The 8270-nt window shown below is 42.4% G+C and overlaps 1 protein-coding gene across 5 annotated transcripts in view; it reads left to right on the plus strand.

Annotated features, from left to right (window-relative positions):
* Nucleotides 1–5674: 5674 nt before the first annotated feature.
* The window catches only part of Trabd2b (TraB domain containing 2B), a 221977-nt gene continuing 219381 nt past the window's right edge, over nt 5675–8270 (plus strand). For all 5 annotated transcript variants that reach the window (XR_008722702.1, XM_055628800.1, XM_055628794.1 and 2 more), the window contains exon 1: nt 5675–5778. The gene's annotated coding sequence lies outside the window, so the exon portion shown is untranslated. The remainder of the gene's footprint in view (nt 5779–8270) is intronic.

Genomic DNA, 8270 nt, shown 5'->3' on the forward strand with positions numbered 1-8270 from the left:
TCCTAGTCACAGAACCTCAGGGTGTGACCTTAGCTAAGTCTGTGGTGGAACGTGTGAACATCCAGAGCAAGGACACTGAGACACTGCGATCCAAGCAACTTATAAAGAAATCCATGTCTGTTTATTAATCAGCAGATGGTATCTTTCTAACCGATCTCCCACCCGCTGGGCGTGGGGAGCCCACAGGAACTGGGACAGAGGGAAGCAGCATATGGGGCTAGAAAGAGCACTCACTCACTGAGTGGGAAGAGAAAAAGGCCAAAGACTAGAGACAAATTTAAACCTTGGAAATTTGGAGAATAATACTATGATTTCCTAATGCTGTAGAAATGTCTCCTTCAAGAAGATGAGATGGTTCAGCAGGCAAAGATGCTCACTACTCAAACCGATGACCTGAGTTTGACCCCTAGAACCCATGTCAAGGTAAAAGGAAAGACTGCACAAAGTTGTTCTCTGTCCCTCACAGGTGGCCCATGGCATGTGGATGTGCATGTGAGTACACACACACACACACACACACACACACACACACACACACACAATAGTAAACAAAGATATTTCTAAATTTCCCAGAACTCAGATTCACCCTCACAACCACTATTATTACAACTGTTTTATAGATGGTAAACTGGGGTGATTAAAAATATGTTCGTGGCTTTCTCCAATATTTTATTAAAGTTTTAATAGAGTTACACTTTTCAGATCAGAGTAGATCATCATAGAAGGAAGGATGATGTTAAAACAGAACAAAATGAAAAACTTCTAGAGGATGAATTGTGAGTCATTTATTAAATTTCTTCCTAAAGTGACTTTATGGGCTGTTTAAACCAACTGCCTTTTAACTCTATCCTGGTGGCAGGTTCCCTCTGAAAGATGGCTTCCTCTTTTCCCAATAAATGCTCTGTTCCTCTGGTTCTATTCACAATCAGCCTATTAGATTTTACTTGCTTTTCCCAGTGATCTCATTCATACTCTGACCTCAAGCCGTATCTCAGCCATATACTTCCAGGGATTCTTCTTCCAAGACCTACAGATGCATGTTCTACTGTGTGTATTTGAATCTAAGCACCCCAACATAGTTCACTAGTCAGACAGAGCTGTTTCCCTCCCAGGGAAACACTGTCCTTTACTTAACTCTCAGGAATATGGGAATGAAATGAAATAAGGAGACAGAAAACAAAAAGGAAGACAGGGAAGGAGAAAAAGAAACAGGACTATGGAGTGAAGGAAGATGCATGGTGCAGGAGAACTCTAAAAGATGGTCTTGTCAAACCTCCTTTCTGAACATGAACAAACTGGCTTGACTGGAAACACTGTCTCCTAACATCTGGGAGGGATCTCTGTAAGATCAGCAACACAGAACACTGAGGAGTAGCCCAGAGAAGGCACACGGCCAGGCTGCAAAGCTGGGCCTTTGCTTTGGAGCATTCATCCCAATGTGTGGTCATGTGTTCGTCTATTAGTAAGTGCGGTGTCTGCCTTTACACAGTAAAATCTGTGAAGGCAGGAGGCCAGTGTTGACAGTTTCCCTGTTGGTGGTACTTTGTACTTTGCACTCTTGCCTGTAACCTGGTGCTCCCTCATGAAGCCTCTCTCTGTAGGTCTATTGGGGCTTGTGTTCTAGTTCTTTTAAGAAGATTACAGACACATCTGTAAAAGAACTTAATATACAGTCAGCATAACGTGACAAACAACTCAATACTGACATAGTGCTAAGTATATTGTGTAGGAGACATCTAGCACCTTATGTGGAGAAGTGTAAAACTTGATCCCTTGACACTGTATCAAAAGCAAATGTGGAACAATATTGATTAAAATGCACACATGAAAGAAAAAAATAATAGAAAACTAAGACAGTCAGAAGTTTAGAAGTAGAAGAACATCTTTAGATCTTTGTGAGTCATTTATTAAATTTCTTTAGATCTTTCATGGGAAGAAGAAGTTCTCGTGTGTGATATTAGAATAAAAAAGATTAATTGGATTCAATTATGACAAGAATTATCTTCAGTGAGAAACACTAAGGAGAAATAAGTAAGTTACAGGAGACATTCTTGTCTCTAGAAGATGCAAGAACACCTGCAAATCAGCAAAAGAGAGAGAACACTCATGAGAAAACTGAACAGAGAAGAGGTATACACAGGCAACTTTAAGGAAACTCTCCAAAGAGAAAAAAATAGAGGAAAATAATAAGATAAGAAAAGAAATAAAGGGACTAGAGAGATGGCTCAGCCGTTAAAGGCTAGGCTCACAACCAAAAATATAGGAAATAATGTAGAATAATACAAAGTAGTGGATTAATCCAAAGAAGATTATGATAATCTTTAGAACAAAAACAGGGAGCAAAATAGCAGATTTGAACACATCAGACCCATAATCACATTAACTATGAGAGAGAGGGAGGGAGAGAGAAAGGGAAAGAAGCAGAGACAAAGTCATATTAGAACAAAAAAGCAGATTCAACTACTACTTTATATGCCTTCCAGGAACAACAAAAAACTAACAAAAGACTAAAAGAATGAAAGACAGAATACATTCCCTGAGATGGAGAAAGCATAAGTCTGCAGAAATAATAACAACTTAGAAAAGTCAATTGTATTATACATTCTTTAGGAGAACAATCATAAACAGATAATTTTAAAATGTTATTTTAAGAGCCTCAAAACCGTGAACAATTTCAAGATAATTTGTGTAAACAGTTTGCAGATTTCCATTTCAAAAGGACTGCAAAGCACTTAAAGAATCTCTTTGGCAGGATAAACGGCATTTATGTACTGTAAGACACTGTGGTACCCAAGTGCATACTCTCCACCCCACCCCACCCCCATTGTTCAAGAGATACCTTGCAGTTTCAATCAAAACCCTGGGAGGTCTTATTTTAATTTCACAGAAATTGACAGGAGTTTGTAGTTAAAAAAAAAATGTAAAGCAGAAGCACAAAATTGGAAGACGTACATTCCTTAACTTCACAACTAAGCACAAAGCTGTAGTAATAACGACTGATGTTGCTATGGATGTAGATGTGTGCCAACGGGACGGAGTATCCGGATAAATCCATGCAGAAATGACCAGCTGATTGCTGATGAAGCTAATGAGATAACACTACATAAAAATGGCATCTTACAGCAGCTGGTATTCGAACAACATACACTGCTTTTATAAAAAGGAGAAAAGGGGAAGAAAAGATGAGGCTGAACTGAGAAGAGGAAGGGAAGGGAAAAGAGACAAGAAAAGGAAGGAGGACAAGGCTGAGGCAGCAGAAGACGCCTGCATTCTTTGATTCATATCTTAAACACATACACAACTTAACTTAAAAAGGATCATTGCCTATTATGCTAGGCTCGTTAATGTCCACCCAAAGCTTGCATGTTGAGGTCTTGGTTCCTAGCACATCATTGTTTGGAGCTGGGGTGCTTGGGAGGTGGTTGGATTGTGAGGGCTCTGATCTCAGTAATGGATGAAACCATTTGTGAGAGTTGTAGCTTAATGGGCAACAGGGTAAAAACTGTGATGTGAGAGTAAGCTCTGTCTTACTTTCCAGCAACCATGAGATGTGCAGCTCTCTGCCATGTGCTTCCCATGATGCTCTGCCTTGTTCCACATCTAGTGATGGGAGCAACTGATCATGGACCTAGACATCTGAGTCCATGAACTAAAGGAAAGGAAATCTGTCTTATTTTAAAGTTTTTATCTCATGTGCTTTGGAGCAGTTAGCACTTGCTGTAAGCATAAAACATAAAGCTGCAAATCTTCTATGAAAGAAGGGAGAGTGGGGGGGGAAGGACAGGGAGGGGGAAAGGGGAAGGGGAGGAGAAGGAGAGGAAGACAGGGGAGGAAGGGAGGAAGAGGAGGAAGGAAGGAAGAGGAGGAGAAAGAAGAAGAAGAGGAAGAGGGTTATGAGTAGTTGTTGTAGAAAGTTAGTGACCATGAGTTAGGTCAAGATTTCTTAAGTAACACATGAAAAACACAAATAATATTTTGAAAAGTGATAAATTGGATTTTCTCAGAACTGAAACATTTGCTCTTCAAAAGACACTAATAAGAAAGTGAAAAATATAAGCCAAATTTAGGATGTTTATAAAACTGTATTTAATGAAAGACTTAGAACAAAAATGAAAAAAAAAATCATAGCTCAACAGTAAAAAGTCAAGCAGCCCAATGTAAATGAGCAAAAGACTTGAACAAAGGCTACATTAAGGAAGACAAGAACGACGTGCAAGCGTATGAAAAGACACTCAGGACCCTTGGTCATTAGAGGAAGGTAAATTAGAAGCACAATGAGACACCACTTCACACCCCACCTAAGGGCTCTAATTACAAACGCTGGCGGGGCCAAGGGTTTATGAGGTGGTAAACAATTAGGACTCCCATATACTGTTAAAATGTCTGAAATAGAACAAGCACCCCAATATAATATCAATTAGTCATAGCAGTGAGCTGTCACCGTGATGATAAATGTGAAGTATAAATCATACAAAATGGAGAAACATAACATGGCTCTTACGGTCCTGAAGCCTGTCTAAGCAGGCTCTTTCCCCCTCCAGTCTTTGAATCATCCTCTTAAAAGACTCACGTCTTTGGCCCTAGGCTAATGCTCTATGGTGTAGCTGGAGATAGTGGTCATTCCAGCTGCACTATGTTGGGAAGTCTTGGGGGAAAGAGATATGATGGACATTAGACAGATTACATGGGGACTGCTGGTTTGAGAGCAGGGAAAAGATGGAAATTCTGAAAATTGTAGGTAGATAAAGAAAAGGCCTAGAGGCAGAAAACAAAGCCAAAGATACACACACACACACACACACACACACACACACACACACACATACACACACACACACACACACACACACTCACTCACACATATACACACATGCTCATGCTAACACACACATTCTCACAATACACACTCATACACTCACACCCACTTATACACTCACACATACACACACTCACACATATACTCACATACTCACAAACACACTCACAATTCACTCACCCGCATAACACCCCCACACATTTTTCTGACAAAAGTTAGGAAGTTAATGAGCTTCTGTCACCACAGATGCTACCTAGATTCTAAGTGCATGCTCTGTGCAGAGGTCACTGCGGTACAGGGAAGCAGAGAGGATGCGGTCAGAGAAAAGCTTAAGTCTCTGAACAGATCACTTCAACAATCATCATCTCAGCCCTTCAGGCATGAAGATAAATCAGTGGGTCAGAGCAAATCTGCTAAGCGCTTTCTAGACATTTCGGGCAGAGTGATCAAACGGGTGAGAAGAAACAGAGCGTTTTTAGTAAGGAACGGCAGGGTAAACAAAGAGGCCGAGGGGTACGTGGTCACTGCACCCAAATCTATGCATGAACGCCACCAAGAAAATGGAGTCTGCTCCATGAAGCTGCGGGGGTGGCGAGCGGCGGGGACTGGTCCGAATGAGCTGCAGGTGGATGCTGGTGAAATAGGCAGGTCAGCAGCGCTAGGAGCACCTACGAGAGCAGCAGGCGGCCTCAGGGGACAGCTGGCTTCCCCGCTAAATGTCTTCAGCAGCGTCCAAACAAGATTAACCAGAAGGTGATTCCAAACATGTGGGGTTGAGAATCCAGCCCAAAGTCCGCACTGAGGAAAATAAAGGTGTGTATTTGCTTAGACAGGATGAGCCTGGTGGTGAAACACAGGGCTTTTCATAGCAGAGAGGCCGGGCTGCAGACCTGGACTGAAAGGTGCCATGGAAAGGACAAAGGCCAGACATAGACTTCTCAGACTCCCCACCACTGAATCTGGTGAGTAAACGGCTAGGCAGCATGACAGTGGGCACCAGGAGAGTCACAGATACAACGCCTGTCACATGTGCAGCACTGGAAGGAGCAGGGCTGGCTGGACTTTGTCACTCATTCAGCTAGTCATTGGAGCATCGCTGGGCAAAGTGCGTCTTTCCCAATTCAATCAGCAGGACTGAGTTCTGCTCTGATGCACACGCTCCATAGAAGCTTCCAACCAAATGGTGTCCATGCATGCTCTTCCTGACTTTTTAAAATCCAAGTATTTCTCCTGGGACAGGAGATATTTTGAGGCTACCTAACCCTCCTCCTCCTCCTGCTCCTTAGCTCCTCCTCTTTCTTTTTCTCTTCCTCTTCTTCTGCTTATTATTAATGAGGATCTTAAGAGCCATACCACAGCGCTTTACAGTACACAAAGTACAACCTAGTCATCATCCTACTCCATCCCTGTTATAGACCTGTGGGCTACATAGTACTACTACTCTGACTTCACAAATAAGGAAGTGTCGGGAGGTTCAGCTACCAGGTTGTGATGCCCTACCTAGTCACTGGATTTTTTTTTTAAATATCTATAAACTTTGATTGCCACATAAATGTACAAATGTATTTAGCCTTGTTAGGGTCTTTGTAAGGGACAAAAACTGAAGGAGCCTCAGCTCTCTTACTGAAATGAAACACCAAAACCATACCCAGCCTGCTTAGGCTCTGTCACTTTCATTTTTCTGACCTGATTGCCAGCCTCAGTGAGTTTCTGCTCTTGCTCCATTGGGGAAGAAAGAAAGGAAGGAAAAAAGGAAGGAAGGAAGGAAGGAAGGAAGGAAGGAAGGAAGGAAGGAAGGAAGGAAGGGAGAGAAAGAGAGAGAGAGAAAGAAAGAAAGAAAGAAAGAAAGAAAGAAAGAAAGAAAGAAAGAAAAGAAGGAAGGAAAGAAAGACGGAAGGGAGAGAAAGAGAGAAAGAAAGAAAGAAAGAAAGAAAGAAAGAAAGAAAGAAAGAAAGAAAGAAAGAAAGAAGGAAGGAAGAAAAAAAAGAAAGAAAGAAAGGAAGGAAGAAAAAAAGAAAGAAAGAAAGAAAGAAAGAAAGAAAGGAAGGAAGGAAGGAAGGAAGGAAGGAAGGAAGGAAGGAAGGAAGGAAGAAAGAACTTTTTGGAGACCCACATGCATTATGATTCTTCTCCACTAATGTGTTTCTTGTACATACCCCTAACAGCTCCTGGAGACTTCCTTTTCCAGCAGGGTTAGGAAAGCAATACCCAGCTCTGGGCACCTCTAAGCTCCATGTTGCTTCAGTGGTTTTCCTCACTGTGGAAACTTGTGTTGAACCCTCTGTTTTTCCCCCCAGGGTATTCTTTGGGAAGAAGGGAAGTGGCTTGGCAGAATTGAGCACTTAGCTTATGGGTCTGGGCTCCGTGTAAGGTCAAGGATAAGACTCCATCTGTCAGTGTCAGGGCTGACACAGGTTCAGGAGGAGCATAGGTGAGGGCTCAGATCCCCCTCTGGAGGAACAGAGATAGTTACTGACTTTTCACCCATCCACCTGACCACTGCACAGTGCCGAGCTTTGCTACCATCCCTCCTAACAAGGCTCAGCCACCTGTTGTTACTGGAGATTGCCTCTCTCCTTTCTCCGGGACATCTCCCCAGTCTATCCAGTGGTACCACTCCCAAAGCCCAGCAGCCTCAGAGGTTCCTTCTTTGTGTTGTATCCTTCATCAGCCTAAAGCTCACTGGAACTGGAGTCTGTCCATCGGCCTAAGTTCTTCAGCCACTCCAGCTTGACTGACACAAATCTAGAGAGATTTCTCACAGTGGCTATTTATACTTCTTTGCTTTTAAACTTATTCTCACACCATTTCTCTTGAGTTTTCACCTTTAAAAGCCCACTAAAATGTCTCCTGTTAACTTCCAGAGTAAAATCTAATGTTATCTACTGAGTTTCATTGAATGCTAGCACATTTTCTCCTCCTCCTTCTGTTTTTATTTTTTTTGCATCTCTGTTTGCCTCTCTCTCTCTCTCCCTCTCTCTCTCTCTCTCTCTCTCTCTCTCTCTCTCTGAGACAGCACAAGATCTTGCTATGCAGTATTGCCATGAATTGTCTGGTACTATGTAGCTCAAAATGGCCTTGGATTTGCAGCAACCTCCCTGCCTCTGCCTTCTGGGTGCTGACGTGACAGGTATGGACCACCACAACACCCAGATCCTTTAACTCTCTCTTTCTCTTTTTATTTTTTATATTTTATGTGTGTGGATGTTTTGCCTCTATGTCTGTCTGTGCACAGGTGCATGCAATGCCCAGGGAGGCCAGAAGAGGGTGTCAGATCCTCTAGCTTTTAACGGATGTTTCCTTTTCAAAGTAGAAAGAAATGTGTTCCCTGGGCTTAGACCTAGGCTGCTTTCAGTTCTATCTACCTGTCTCCTTGTCTATTGTCTGTCTGTCTGTCTATCTATCTACTCTCTCTCTCTCTCTCTCTCTCTCTCTCTCTCTCTCTCTCTCTCTC

Source organism: Psammomys obesus, unplaced genomic scaffold, assembly GCF_907164565.1.
Source record: "Psammomys obesus unplaced genomic scaffold, mPsaObe1.curated_primary_1811, whole genome shotgun sequence".
In the NCBI taxonomy this organism is placed as follows: domain Eukaryota; kingdom Metazoa; phylum Chordata; class Mammalia; order Rodentia; family Muridae; genus Psammomys; species Psammomys obesus.